The sequence below is a fragment of the Rhopalosiphum maidis genome, chromosome 3 (assembly GCF_003676215.2).
Source record: "Rhopalosiphum maidis isolate BTI-1 chromosome 3, ASM367621v3, whole genome shotgun sequence".
NCBI classification, from domain to species: Eukaryota; Metazoa; Arthropoda; class Insecta; order Hemiptera; family Aphididae; genus Rhopalosiphum; species Rhopalosiphum maidis.
This window is the reverse complement of record NC_040879.1, coordinates 19,822,963-19,840,204: the sequence shown is the minus strand read 5'-3', so window position 1 is coordinate 19,840,204 and position 17,242 is coordinate 19,822,963.

Genomic DNA, 17,242 nt, shown 5'->3' with positions numbered 1-17,242 from the left:
TTATATAAAGTATAATAATACGAACCTGCAGCCTGATATCGGCATATGATGTGAAATAGGCAAACATATTTTGTATCTAATACTATAATACACATGCACAAACAAATTTAATATTATACAACCGTCATTTACGTGTCTACATCTACGTTTTTATTTACGAGCTTGCAACCAAGCCGGGCAATGCAATATATAATATTATGACGATATATTAATAATTTGTTGCCATTCTGCAGCCTTCAACAAGAACAATTATGATTGGAAATCAATTTTCCAATCATTATTATCTAATTATATAAGTATACATATTTATTATTTATATTTAGGTAGGTACTTATCGTTTTTAATTTCAAAAGCAATAATGATTACAATGCGACGAAAAAAAACTATCTTAGCAATTCTTCTTTTTATACTTACTACTCAATTTAATGTTAGTTTTTAAATTAAAGTTTAAAAACAAAGCATAGTGATGGATTCTTGAAAATTGTTGAAAAGCGGTTATCACAAAAACAAACCTGATCTTAACAAAATTTAATCAAACATTTTGTTTTTAATATTAACTAATATTTTTTATTTTATTTAAAAACCTATTTTGTATGTTTGCATTTTTAGAATTTTGAAGTGCTTGTTTTTTTGTGTTTTCAAGTTTTTTGAGCATATTTTCTAACTCGAATTTAAATATTATGTTTACACAGTATATATTTTTAGTGATATTAAATGCTCTTTAGAATATTTATGATAGGTATGAGTTACACTGATCAACTTTTCGAATAACTTGGTATTAAAATGTCAAATGCAATCTGTATAATTATAATTAAATTATTTGTTAATCAATCGAAAAAATTGTGTTAACACGTCTGTAATTTAAATAAATGAAAGTATGTTTATAAAGTTCATACCAGCAATAATAATTATTTATAAATAAGCAATAACAAATATATATATGTAAGTTATACGCTTATAAAAAAAAATAAAATATAATAAAATAATCTATCTATGATCGTATAAACTACTTATTAATTTATAATTATGAAATAATTTTAATCCATCTATTATATATTGTCTCTGCTTGTATACGCAGAATTTTATATTTATTGTATTTTGATTGGTAGTAGGTACTCATAGGTATAAAACCTATTTATTAGCATATTTATCAAAAATGTGAAGCTAAGTTATTAAATTTAATATAAATATTTAACTGAAAAACAGAATAATTTCGGATTATTTTATTGGCTCAGGAAATATGAATCAAACTTATGGTTTAACAATGCACCACAAATTTAACTTTCCCTTCCCTTACCTCCCCCCAAGAAATTCATTATTTTACTTAAATTTCAAAATTTGTTTAGTTTTTCCACTAAATTAGTAAAATATATAATACGTTACTATAGTAATAGCTATAATAATTTTGGTTAGTCAGATAAAATATTAATTAATTCTACTTGAACTTGAAGTTTGATTTTATTACATTTTAAAATATGTTCGAAAAATACTATTTTGTAAACAATAGAAATATTAACATTTTGTAGATATAGTATTCATAAAATAATTTAATTTTCTAAATCTTTTATAGAAATACATTTTATAAATTTTTCAGCTGTTTATATAATATTTTACTGTCTTAATTGTAAAAAAAACAATTATTATTTTTCTTCACAATTATCAATGTTTAAAAAAATAGGTATATTATACCACACAACTACACCATCCAAGTACCATTAATGCTAACCTTCACAAATATATTTATATGAAAGCTTATAATATACAGTATACCTAGAGAAAAGGAAACATTGCAAGTATAAATGCTATGATTTTATAACTTTACAGTATGACTTTTTTCTACCGACATACCTACAGTAGGTAACTACAAAAGCCCATAATTGCTGTAATAAATAAATTTATTTATATAATTTCTAAAAAAAAATAGTTAAAATTAAAAGACAGTTTTTAATATAATGTATCTTCCTTGTTTGTGTTATGATAAGTATTTAATACTAAATTAAATAATTACATTTTTAGGTAGGTAGTGTATTTGATTATTGACTATTGTACAAGTAAATGACACAGGAAACTTAAGTTGAAAAAGTATAGAATGTAAATAAATAAATAAATGTTTACCTTCGATTTAGAAAACATAACTCGAATATTTAATTTTTTTCTCGTACGTTATCAGCACAATTCTGCTTTCTTTTTTCATTAGATTCATGCGTAATTTATATTGCACAATGCAAAATAAAAATTCCCAATCGGATTTTTACATACAACACACACTTTTGTAACTGACTCAATAACTAAAGTAAAGGTTTCAAAATCAAAATACATATAAAAATGATTAAAAATAACGTAATAAATTATAATACAACTAACTGAATTTTATAATTTCTACCCACGATTTTATTCTTCCAGTGTCAGCCACGAATTAAAATACAATACATTCGAATTCGTGGTACCAACAGTGGGTATACTTCGGATCAGTGTAATCACATTCTAGAAATTAAAATATTATATAATAAACGATATATAACATCAATCTAAACGGGTTGATATTTTCAGATTATATTCATATTCATAACAAATATGAAATAAGTATCAAAATATTATCTACATATTTTTTTTCAATATTTTATACTTATTTTACAAAATTTGAAAAAATAACGTTTTTTTGTAATTTTATAATAATAAGCATTTCCAAAGATTCCTGATTTGCTGATAGGTTATCCGCTCGTATCGTGTGTATAGATTATATATCACTGTAATATCACTACATCATTCATCGCTCTACTTAAAATTTTAAATTCATCAGTTGAATAAATTATTACAGTAGTTTGAAACTACTAACTGTAGTTTTACATCGTTGACAATGGAATTTTTTTTTACAGTTCCTTGAAGGAAAACTTATGGATTACCTAATATTGGATTTTTGAACCTTAAGTACAAATCATAAAAATTTTATGAATTTTCAACTTCAAAATTCTTTGTAAATTTTCGTGATTTTGATATATTTCGTAAACATTTGAACTTTAAATGCTTATAAACAAAAATTGTGACTAACGATTTTTGATTATTTTTGACTACGATAAGTACAACTTATAATAAGCCTTGTATTAAATTTTAAAGATTTTTTGGATAGCCAAATTTTTTTTATCGGCATATTAAGAAAATAAACTTAGAAAAGTCGAAAATTTTATCGTAAATGGATAACCATAATATAAACATTTGGTGAAAATTTCAAGTACTTACAATGATTCGTTTTTGAGTTAAAGCAAAACCAAAAATCGATTTTGTCGAAAAGTGGTGATGCGTAAAAATTCCCTTTTTTCCGTTATTTTTTTAGGGTTTTTCCCGACGCTTTTGAAAACTACTGGAATTTTTTTTCCTTTGACCCCCCAAAGTACCAACTAGATGAATTTTCCTAATAAAAGAGGAGTTGAAGTCAAAAATTGAAGCATTATTACTATTCCAAAACGTGATGACAGACACAAAAAATGAAAATTAAAAAAAAACACACATCATTGTAAAATCAATACTCCGTTCAGAATCTAAAATAATGTAGAAATACTTTAATAAATATAAAATTATATACATTTTAACAACAAAATTATGTACTTAAAAATGTTTATGATTTAATCAAATTCTTTTAAAATTTGAACTTCGAACACTTATAAAAATCGTGCCTATGTATTTATAATATTTTTAAATTACTACAATAACGACAACTTATGTGGGATCTTCTATATATTTTCAAGCTTATTCTGACTTAACCTAAAATTATACACTTTTTCTAAGAAGTTAGTCTAAATATTTTATAAATTTTACTGAATGAATAAAATTAAATATTTAAATATCAGCAATTGAATGTTAAAAATTTCCACAGTTATAACACTTTTTAAATAACAAAAAAAAAAAAAAAATACTAAACATTTTTAGTAAAAAATGCTTTGTAATCTGTGTAATAACTAATAAATTCATTTTCAGCAATACGAAGTTTTAAATTGATTTAAATATATTTTTACAGGTAGGTTTTTAACGGGACGACTCTTTAGTTATTAAATATAATAGTTAGATTATTAGATTATTTTTCGCTATATTTCTGTTATTTTCTTGATTTGTTCTTTTAAACTTTCGATTTTTTTAAAACAACTTAGATCGGAAGCTATTTATCAATACATGTTGCAATCTTCTGCTATTCTATAATCCAAGGCATAGTGTAAAGTGTGGCATTGCTTTAAAAACTTTCCTTTTAATCTCCATTATACTCGGTTATATAAAACGGGTTGAACAGAATCAACCAGTTTTTAGCATTTTGTGACCAAAAATGTAGTGAGCGAACATATTTTTTACTGCCTACACAATACGCAACTATTCCTTTTCTATTGTGTTAAAATTAACTTAGACTTTGTGTAGTGTTTTCGAATTATATATTATTTTTTTTTTCGAAGTGTTCGAAGTGTTGATAAAAATATTGAGGCTAGTTTAAAAATGTTGTTTATTTAATACAAAAACCCACACATAATGTTTTTTATAGTTATTTTAAAATAAATATACATAAATTTACAAGATTTTTCTTCACGAGTATTCAATTTATAATTCAAGTTTTGAGAAAATTCGTCAAAATCACGGAAATTTGCAAATTATTTTAATGTTAAAAATGTATAAAATTTTTCATAAATATTTCTTACTATAACCCAAAAATTTTAAAAATATATAATTACAATTTTCTTTTATTATAGACGATTGTAGATCTAATTTTGACAAAGCCGGATATTAATTAAGCAAATAAAAACAATTTTAATTATTTTGTTGTAATTTAATAAATATTATTTGTGAGAGCACTGATACTTGAAATTTTTACATATATTATAATTAATACACACAATAATATTTTCAAAAAATTAAGATTAATTTTAAACTATCGGTTACCACGAATCTATTTTACCATTTTACGATATGCCTGCATTTACACTAAAGTCAACAATTATATTATATATTATTTTAACAATTAAATATTAATCATAAAATGAGTAAAATGTATTCAATATAAATATATACAATCTATTTAATTACTATAGGTAATAAATAATTAATAGCAAAATAAATAAATCATATTAAAAATATTTAATAGTATAGGCTGACAGTCCGTCTTCGTATAAAATCGTTGTTCGTGAGTATTCAATAATTGATTAACAGATCTAAAACAGTGTCTTTTACAATGACGAGCAGTGGCGGCGTCAAGTCTTTTTTTCTGGCCGTGCCAAGTAGGCCAATATATTATATTGGGGCAGGCACAGTCACACGATAGTAATACAAATGGTGGAAGGCGTGAGTAACACTGGTGTAGTGGTGTCCACGGTCAGGAGCCTCTCCCCCCCCCCCTCTAACCTTAGGACTTCTTGATAGCGTTGACGCTGATAACTGTTTTCTAGCCGCTAATCGCTACAGGCTACATGTCCATAGGCCATATTAAATGATCATTTTTCAGAATTGTATAAAATTAGGTGTATACACCGATAACCATAATATGACCATTCCTGCGAACGGCACTAAATATAAAACGTAATTCGTAAACAACCTACAGTATGAGTTATGTCTGTGTAATTGTGCGTACGATATAGAAAATCCTCAGTCCGGACCCTGGCGTTACACGTATATTTTTAAAACTATTTACGTAATAATATTTGAAAATACAAATTCAAAATTTCAAGGCGGGCCATGACCCATCTTTGACACCACCACTGATGACAAGGTAGTACTAGGTAACTTAGTACCTACACTAATTTGTAGCAAAATTATTTTTTTTTTTTTTTTTAATTTAGTTTGTTTTTCATAGTAGTAATTGCGGAGTAAAAGTGAGTGTTAAGATTTATGTTTTGTGATACGTAAAATTTTATAAGTAGCTTAAATTTTTACAATATTTTTGCCTTTTATTTTTGATGCTGTTTTATAAATGAAAAAAAATGTAATTTATTTTTTTAAAAACACCAGCTTTGGTGTCCTAATTACCTAATTACAACTATTCTTCGATATCCACCAAACAAATGTAAATAAAGTACAGTTATTTTTTAAAATTAATACTTCAAGTTAGTCGTATATTATAGTGCCTAATTATAGATAATCAATTCACGATATATAAATGTATTATAATATAGAAACTTGTATAATATATTTGCCTATGTTAAAGTCTTCCACTTTTTTTGCAAAATACATTACGTAATTCGTAGCTTAATCCCCGTAGTGCATAAGTCAAATTTTCAAAAATAAAAAGGTGTATTGATTATAAAAAAAACTGTATCGTTAATAAACTTATGTTATATAATATAGTGCTGTGTGTTGTACATTGAACTCCCGGATGGCCGTAAACGTTGTATTATGATGCCGAGCAGTCGTATTTCGGCAATACGACAATAATGGCAGTGTTGTCTTAGTTCACTGCCAACGACAACATATTATCACCATCACCTAGTCAATAAAGAATCCGTTAAGATATTCGTTCGTCGTAAATGGTTATGCGTGGCCAAATCCTAATGCACACGTACAAATTATCTATATCGATGCGGTCCCGCTGGCTACAAACATATCTATTCGTTCTAAACACCGGTTTTAATATCGGATCCGTAAATATAAATATTTTGTGGTGGAGACCGGTTGGATTTCACAAATAAAAAAAACATGATTACTAGGAGCCGCGGTATATTGCTGATATTGATGATAGACGTGTCCTTGAAGCGTTCCCGGGGAATTGTAATATCTGATCGGCATTTCGTTGGCCGTAAATTTTTGTTTAGCGCAATAACAGCCTATAGGCTTCACAGCTGTGAATAGCTTAATGGTATTTTTACCGATGTGTATACGATTAATAATCATAATATGTAAACAACTTTCAAAATTGTATACACGAAACCAAAACAAGAGTTCGGCCAATTCTGGGAATTAGAATTAGAACGATCTACCTGTCCTGTCATCCAAAATAACCAGCTTGCACTTATGCCGCGTACGCCTTCGTGATCAAGGACTAGGTATATAATTTCTCCTATAGCTAATAATACGGTACTTATATACATATATTCTGTAGTTTTTCTAGCATAATAAATATAAACAAATACTTATTTAATTATATAACACATACAAGTATAAATCTAACCAACTATGCTTATACCTAATTTATCCTAAATCTCTATCCGAAAGCGCCCTTGTATACGCATAGGTACTGTATATTAATATATTAATATATATATATATATATATATATATATGACGCGAATAGGCGTAGTTTATTAACTATGATATAAATAAATCTGCGTGTGTTATAACGAAATTAGAAACGCGTTTCACGTCGCCAACGAAGAAACAAGTCGTGTTGGGTTGGGTTAGGTCACCAAAATACTGCTCGCTTAATTTTGGTCAATATCATAAATTATAATAGTTACGCCCGAGGCATGACAAGAATATCACGGAAACGGTTTTAAGGTGCCTATATGCGATGGACATACGAATATTCGAGTATACAACGTATTATTAGTATTTTGTTGTAATAATCGAAAAACATAATATTATTATACGTACAGGTATGCGCAAAACTATTACTTTCCACAAAAATATTATTTTTTTTTTTTGAAAAAGATTTTTTTTATTTTAAAAGCATAATAAAATAATAAATAGTTTAAATGTTTACAATAAAAAATATCTACCGCCTTTAAGGGCAATGCTGGTGGTAGAAAATTACATTAAAAATACAAAAAAATACAAATTAATAAAAAAAAAATTAAAATTAAAACAATACAATTATTAAGTTACATTTGAAATTTTTTTCACATAAACCGTTATTTATGTTTATATAATTTATTATTTATTTACATTTAAATTATTAAGGATAATAACCATAAATTAATTATAAATAATTTGTTTTTTTTACACTGTAATTTTAAAATTCCCAAAAAAAAAGCATATTTGTTTTTTTTTTACATGTAAAGGCATTGAATTATAAAATGTTGGACCTAAATAATCAATATATTTTTGACCAAATGATTTTTTGCAATAATTTAATTTAAAATCAAAAGCTCTCACTTCCCTTCGAATTCTTATACTTTTCGCGTCTAAAAATGTTTCATAATTTTTTACTGTAAGTAAAATAGTTATCTTCTTGTATACGATCTCAACTGGTAACACACCTAATATTTTAAAATTTTCTCCAATTAAACCTACAATAGAACTTTTACCTAAACATATTCTAATCATTTTTCTTTGCAATATTTTTAATGGTCGAACCACATACTCATTTTGACCCTCTAGACCAACAGACCATACTGAAATATTGCCTGAAATAATGACAAATAAATTACACGCATAGTTTAAACAGACAGAAATTCCCGTAGTTTAAAAATACTAAACGATAATGTACGCATGTGCATTACAATATTATTCACATGAGAATGCCATTTTATATTTTTATCAAAAGTTAAGCTAAATATCTAATAACCGAAACCTTATATATTTTTTGACAATTAGTGTCAATACAATTATCTTCATTCTCACAAAAACAGATTTTTAAATCATCATTATTAACTAAAAAAATGTATATAATTTGTTTTTTTATAGTTTATTGAGAGTTTCCTATGATTTAGATAATTAATTACTTTTCTAAATTTTTTTATAGCTTTTAAGCGAACTTCATCCCACAAAACACACATAAACAGTAAATATGTATCGTCAGCGCATGTTATAATTTGTCCATCAATATTTAAATCACATATATAATTAATATATAATATGAACAATAGAGGGCCCATAATACTACCTTGAGGTACTCCACATAGTTAAACATCATTTCTTCACCTGTGGTGTCATTAATTTGCACTTTTTTATTTTCTGTTATTTAAATAACTTTTAAACTATTTTAAACTACTATTTTTTAGGCTAAACTAGGTAAAATTTTAAAAAGTTCCATATGATCAACCGTACTAAAAGTTTTTGTTAGATATAGAAATATTGCCATTGCTTTTTCACTATTTTCAAGCGCATTGTATATTCATTTACTAGCACCATAAAAAACTTTTTCTGTGCCCAACCCGGGCAAAACCAAACTGGTTTCTAGACAATAATTTATTCTTTTCTAAAAACTCCACAAATCTAAACTTTATTAATTTTTTTTAAACTTTTGCAAAATTGCTTATCATAGATATAGGTCTATAATTATTTATATTTGCAGTGTTCTATTTTTAAATACTGGTTTTATAATTACTAGTTTTAGTTTATCGGGGAAAGTACATTCAGGGATACTCAGGTTAGGTTAGGTTAAATTTTAATGTTTTCACCGATACTTCATTAAAATCTGCCGCAGTGTCATCTTTTAAATTCTTTATTTTTTTTATAATTTTGCAGATGTTAAACTTTTTATTAAAAATCATATCAAATGATGTACTTATTGTTTTATTTTCATCAAAGTTTAAATTAGATTTCTTTATTTTACTTGCAAGATTATTACCAATATTGGTAAAAAACGTATTGAATATATTTGATGCTCTAACCGGATCTTTTGATGGTACTATGTGTTCGTTATTGTTCATTAATAATTTTATTTGACCACCCTTTTTGTTTTTAGACATTGTAAACTCTTTAGTTAATTTCTAAGTTAGTTTTGGACTATAAGAAGCTTTATTGCATTTTTTTTTATAGAAATTATTTTTTGTAATTCTTAACATAGTTGTGAAAATATTTTTGTATTTTATATATTAAGCATGTAATTTACTATTCTTACGATGTTTATTAACTTTTAAAGATAAAGTACTTTTTTTTACGAACTGAACATAGTAACAAACCCGTTGTCAGTCATTCTTTAACATGTTTATTTTTAGTACTAGAATTTTTAATTGTTGTAGCACAATTTATCGCACGTACAATTATATCAATAAAATGGTCAAAACATTCGTGCTATTTACCTCTGACCAGGTTTCTATTATTAACAATTAATTTAGCTTATTATAATTAATTAGCTTATATACATTATTATTATTATGTGATATAGATATATTCTTCAATTCTAAAGCCATAACTGTCGAATAATGATCGGAGATACTCGTTTGGATAACTCTTGCTTCAATTCTATTATCTGCATAATCAGTGGCACATTTAAAGGGGAAGGGCAACTGGGACAAGTGTCCTGAGCGCCAAATTCTACGGAGGGGAGACATTTTTATAGTTTATTACTACAAAAAATTGAAATCTTTCTATTTTGTTTGATATAATTATTACACAAAATACAAATAAATATTATAAATTAAACATCAATTTTACTCATAAGGTCTATGATTACAAACGGTTTTCTAACGGGTCTATGGACGGCACGGGATTGCGACAATTACAGATTTAAATATCTATGATTTATTATATTTATATATATGTATATCAAATATGGTAGAAATTACATTTTATCAGCTAATACAAGTTAAAAATAACATAATATCCATAAATATTTTCCCTATCGCCTACCGCCGAACGTAGCCGACCACTCATTTTATTTTTGTTAAAACTTGTACACATTCCTTTCGGAATCAACTTACCGATGGCAGATTTTAAATTCTTCAATCAAGAGATTGTCAGATACAAGGTGGTCAACAAGAGATGATGCATGTTATTTATTGAATAAAAATTGGTCGTCTATTGAAAATGCTAAGATTGGAGAAAATGAGAAAGAAAAATCAGCTATTTGATGTGAAATAAATGGTGTACTCAAAATACTTAAATCATTAGAAATATCTTTCTTGTCAATTTTTTGGGGAGACATCAGACATATTACATAGGATTAATACAGTTAGTAAAAACTTCAAAGTATAAATATTGATTTAAGTATTGTTGTTAAGCTTTATCAACCATTAATTAACAATGTTGTTGATATTCATACAGATAAAGATTATAAAAATATTAAAAGAAATGCTATTGAAAAATTTGATATTATGAACTTTAGAACTACTGAAAAACGAAAAAAAAAATATTTTAATGGCAGTTCAACAGAAAGTATTATAACTAATTTTAAATTAAATACCTATTTGTCGTATTTTTTTTTATTTTAGATCAATAGAAGTCACTAGTTAGAATTGTCAAGAAGAAAAATTGCATATGACAACCTATTAAAAAATAGGTTAAAAAAAAAAACTTACTAAAATGACAGTAGCAGACATAAGAATATCTGCTGAGCTGTTAAGAAATGAATATAATACAGATTTGGGAACTAACTGCATTTCCCAAAGAATGTATTCATTTTGGCAGTTATTTGAAAACCATTTCTATTCCTCTGTAAAGTATTCAAGATATGTTAGTGCTTATAAGAAAAAATAATTTGAAGGATATCATCCCTTAAGTGGATATTGCTTTAAGAATATTATTATGCATTCTAGTTAGTAACTGTTCAACTAAGAAATAATTTTAAACCCTAAAACGTATAAAACCATACTTAAGGTCGAACCTGACGAAGAAAGACTATCTGCATTAGCAATTATGAACATAGAAGCTGATGTCACTACAACAATGAGCTACGAGATATTATTCAAGAATTTGTTCAAGACCGTACACGACGAAAACTATAAGTACATTTTTAAAATATTGTTTGTTTTAGTATATTAATAATTATTTTAAATATATTTATATTTCTTGGGGAGGGGGCGCTAGTAAAATATTGCCCCACAGCGTTTAATGTCTAAATGCGCCACTGTATATAATTAGTATATTTTAAAAATATTTGATCTAAACACGAGTGTGTACAACCCACTGGGGTTCTTGTGTATACAACTATACATTAATAAATGATCTAAAATCATGTTCTGAAAACAGATCGAGATAATCATTATTAATTATATTAGTTCCCATTATATTTTAGTATATAGTATATTATTATTTACTAAAAAATTTATAATTAAATATATTTTTAATTATTATTAAAGTTATTTTCGTAGTTTATTATGATATCGAACTCGTGATGTTATTATACGAGTATAGTTATCGACATTATGAATCATGCATGAAAATATCGGTTTCCCGTATTAACTGTTTAATAATATAATAATATATATAATGTTATATATTAATATACGATTAATAATATCATCACGACAGCACGGCTGCCATAAATGCTTATGATGTGTAGTGAATTTTGTCGCTCAAATCGGACGGCAAGCGCAACGTCGTGTTTAATTTTTTATAATAGTTCTTTAAATTTTTCATCGCACGCCTGTGCTTAACTACTATTAACCGCCACTGGTAACCACTTAAATAACTATCATATTTTAGTATATTATTAATTGAAATTAAAAATTTCTCTATATCACTAAACGGAGAACTATAAAAAAATGAAATATTAATTTGAATATTATCTAATATTAGCTTAAATTTTAGAATGTTTGTCATTTAATAAATATACTCATACATTACTATACTTAAATTATCTCTTATTAATACAATTATATCATCATTTTGATTTCTTTTAAAAGTCGAAAAGTACAATTTGTAACCAGGAATCTTATAATTATAGTTATCTATAATATGCCATGTTTCAGTGAGTACGATAACATCTAAAGTAGGACAATTTTTTTCACTATTTATATACATAATAAATTCATCAAAATGAGTATTTATAGGTACTCCTATTATTAGAACAAAAAACATTGAACATATTATAAATACATTTATCAAAATGTCAGATAGATTCAAAATAATTGGTTAATTATTTAATACATTCGTGTAATTCATAATAAAACATAAAATATTACAAGCATAAAAAATTTTTGATACTTACTCGTATTTTATAAATGATTGGATAGATCTAAGTCATCCTGTACAATATAAGCTTTTGCATTTTCGTTTTTTTTTTTATAAATATTTTAAGATCCATATAGGTACCATACAAATATTACAAATTTAAAATCATTAGTTTTTGCAAACATTCTAGCCTTGTAAAATAGAGCTCTATTAAACGCTGATAGTTCATTCTTTATATAAATATTACCAATTTCCCAGTTTTCATTAAAGGTGGTTTTTGTGTTTAGTTTCCTTTTCTTGGCCATCTCCAATAATTGTTGATTGTTTTCTAACGAGTATAATTTTTCAATAATTGTCTACAGTCTATTACTTAAATTTGAGTGTATACTTCCGTATTAAACTACAAACTTCAAACTATAAAACTTCCGGCATTAACAACAGATAACTTAACACCTTGTTTATATAACCTAACCTCCGTAACTCCACACAATTTTCAGGTACTCCGATTATTTCTACATTATTGATAATTGATTTTTGTTTCAATACATTAATTTTTTTTTTTTGTTATAATTCTAATATAATCGTTCAATTTACAATTTTCTTTTCTTCTTTTAATTCTTTAATAGAATTAAAAACATCCATCAATTGTTTACCAAATCCGTCGAATTGGTTGCTCATAAATATATCGAATCAGTTAAGTTAGATAAAGTCTCATTGGAGCCAATAAAAGAATCATCAGCTTGCAAAATACTCGTATTAATAACCATTGATGTTTTACATTTTGCACAGCACTACTTTTTCTTGGTTACTTTACCCATTTTTCGGAAATTGGCTTCTCTCAAGCCGGCACAAGAGAAATGCAAGTACTCATTACATTTTGAAAATTTCATCTCATCTCCTTGAAAAATGTCATCATTACAAATCGAACATAACATACCGAACAAACAAACTTTTAATTAATAGTAGATAAGAGAACGATTATCGCAATTTCTATGCACGACAGCAACTGAAATTATATACTTACTATTTCGAAAAATTAGAATTCTGGTAAACCTAGTTGCTAACATTATCTAATATATTATGATAAAAATATCTATCTAATTTTGATTTCCAACCAAACTTCTTCCCAATTCCCGAATTATGTTGTATTTATATTGCATAATTTATTCGCGTCTTTACATAGGTATCGTGATAAATTAATATTCTTCGTAATTAATTACGCAATTTTAAGAAATCATTGATACATTGCCAATAATCGTGGAAGTGTTTAATTAATTTTCAAACATTTAAAACTTATATCTTTATCTTTTATATAGATGCTTTTTATATAATAAATAATAAATAATAACATAATATAATATTATGAATCAAAGAAACAAAACTCGTATAGCGTATAGGTATCTACTCATAAACAACTTTTTTTATGAAAAACATGATGCACTAGCTGATACCAGTGACACAATATAACTGTATATGAATATATAAAAATATTATCTTATATATTATTATGTTTATGGTAAAGAAATTGAATGGAATTTGATATGTATTGTAAATATCAATAACACATATTATCTAAACTGGTCTGACATGGGTAAAAAAAAGTAATTGTTTAGAAGTAAGAAAATATACAGCTGATAAATATTATGTTAAAAAACCATAACTTAATGTTATGTGTACTGTAAGCTATGTAAGTTATAAAATAATAATATTACATTTTAATTGTCAGTGATGGACGTAAATTTAATGAATATAATTTTTTAATACAATCCAAAATTCCGTGGCAGGATATAAGTACAAAAAAATGAAATTAACCCATTAAAGAAAATCGTTACAGCACTACATTAATACATTTCAAATAAAATTATGCGACGAAAATATAGGATTTTTTTTGTTTAGATTTAATCTAAACAGTGCCCATTGCAATAAATTTACATACCTGTTAAATTTATTTATATAAATATAGGTTATAGATACATTAAAATGAATAAACGGTTACTAAAAACAAGAATAAATAAACGGGTTAATTGATATTAAATTTGGTTAGGTAGATTGACAAAATATCGGAATTATGTTAAATAAGTTATACTTCAAATAAATCGAATAGCCCATAATGTGACCTGCATATTTTAGCAAGGTTACCTAACCTAACCTATACATAGTAAATACACACGTTGTATTTAATTATCGCAGTGCCGAATCTTGCAGAACTCTGAGGGCCCTGTTGCAAAAATAAATTTAGGGGCCTCATAAAAAAAAATTACCGTACAGTATTTTACCTTTATATTTTTACTAAAATTGCATTATAAATGTTTAATCATATTTTAACATATATGGGTAATAATGTAATAAATATTTAATAAATTATTTATTTAACATAATTATTATTTATTACATAAATATCTATGGGAATGCAAAGCAAATAGCTTACATAATATATATATAAATAATAAATATAACACATGTATACTAAAAAAGTTTTCAAATGTATTAAATAATAAAGCAAGTAAATTTTTTTTAGTTATTTTATTTAAAAAAAAAATTTTTCTTGATTTTGTGTTAGCAAAATTGTCAATTATCTTCTCATTCTCAATATTTAGAGTTTTGGTTCGTTATTTTTCTATATTTAAAATTCTATACTAGATTAACGTAACCCTCGTATCCCTAGTCTCAACATTTTTTAATATTTAAACCAAGTTTCATTAAAACGTCTTAGGCAAGGTTCATATTATCAACCACCGATAGGAATAAATTAAAAATAGTTTCAAACCAAAATCCAACCCACCATTTGAAAAAAAAAACAAAACAAATTTCACCAAGTATCTATTTTATTTTATGGTATTTAGATGTTTGAGTTTGATATACATAATTTGGGGGCCCCGGGCTCCCCTAATGTTTCAAAGAGTCAGGGCCCCGGTGCAATGCTAGCACCGGTGACTTATCCGGCACTAATAATGATTAATCGTTAAACAACACCAATAACGGCCATTGAGACGTATATAATATATATATGATGAAATCGAATAGTGGGGAGTCGTAGGGTGATTTAAACTTTTGCATATCTATACTCTATACATATTCTAACAGTGGTGTAGCTGGGGGTGCTGAGGAAATTGCATCCCTGCACCCGAAAAAATCTTGGCTACGTCACTGCATTCTCAAACTGCCCGTTGCTAATTATGAAATCTATGAACATACGTATACGTGACTGATGTGCATCTAACTTTACAGACCGTCCGGTACGTATCCTTCGAAATCAGACGACGCACATCCTCGGAAAACAGAGGACGCGTTTCGTCGAACCGGAGGTAATGATGGCTTATTGTGACTTGCAGAGTCACAGATACAACGCACAAAACTCGTTTTACTGGAATGCGGTTGCATTGCAAAGAACACTTTGTACATGCACTCGTGAAACATGTCGGGAAAACGGTTTGATCAAAAGTCGGCGTGACAAACGTGGAGAGAACGGTTGTTTAAATAAGTCTGGTCACTGGAAAATATCGCAGTTACCCATTCGCTCACGAGTAATAAATAGTATATAATAAAATTAACGCTGGTATCTTCGTTTTTCTGGTACCACGTCCTGTCACTCAAACTTGCTTATAGAACTTCACTAGATTTCATCATTAGACGTTTCCAGAAAGTTACCATAATTACATAACCATTTTTTTTTTTAACCCACAGTAGTAGGTGACATTAATTGTAATCGTGCGGAGTTCACTAATCAGCAGTATGAAATGTGTCGATGTCTAACGTGTTCAATGAACTGACTTATAAATATGGTGTTTTTAAAAATAGACAGTTAATTATATGTAAATATTATGTTATTGTATCAATTTGTAATTAATTGTATTGTGTCTGTGATGTAAACTTTATTATTATAATTATTATTTTTTTGTTTTAATCTTCAAATGATAATGGGTTCCACTAAACATGTTCATGTTAAAATAAAAATGTAATGAATAGTTAGTGCAATTAATAAAACAACAATTACAATACATTTTTCTTACACTAATAAAAAAAATTTCTATAATTAAATTTTTCTTATTCATTTATAATGTAACATTATACATAAAATTGCACAGTAAAATAATACAATATAAAGTAATATACAATTATTAATAATTACTAAAATTATTATCTATTATAGTAATTCAGTTATGCTGTAAACGTATTGTATGATTTTATTTTGTTCTTATAGCAGCCAAAGTGTAATATTTTTTAAGAATTTTAAATGAATTTTAGTTTTTAATTTCTAATGATAGTTTGTTGTACATTTTTGGACCAATTTATTAGTATTTATAGATAGTGTTTTTTGTGCATAGTTAGTACTTTTATTTTAGATATTTGTCTAGTATTATATCTGTATTCAGCTTTGAAAGTAAGATTATTTTTAATTATACTAAGACCCGAAACTTTGTAAAATAATTATCTTACTGGTAGTAAATTCATATCATTGTATAATTGTATATAATATAATATGCGTATGTGTTACGTAACA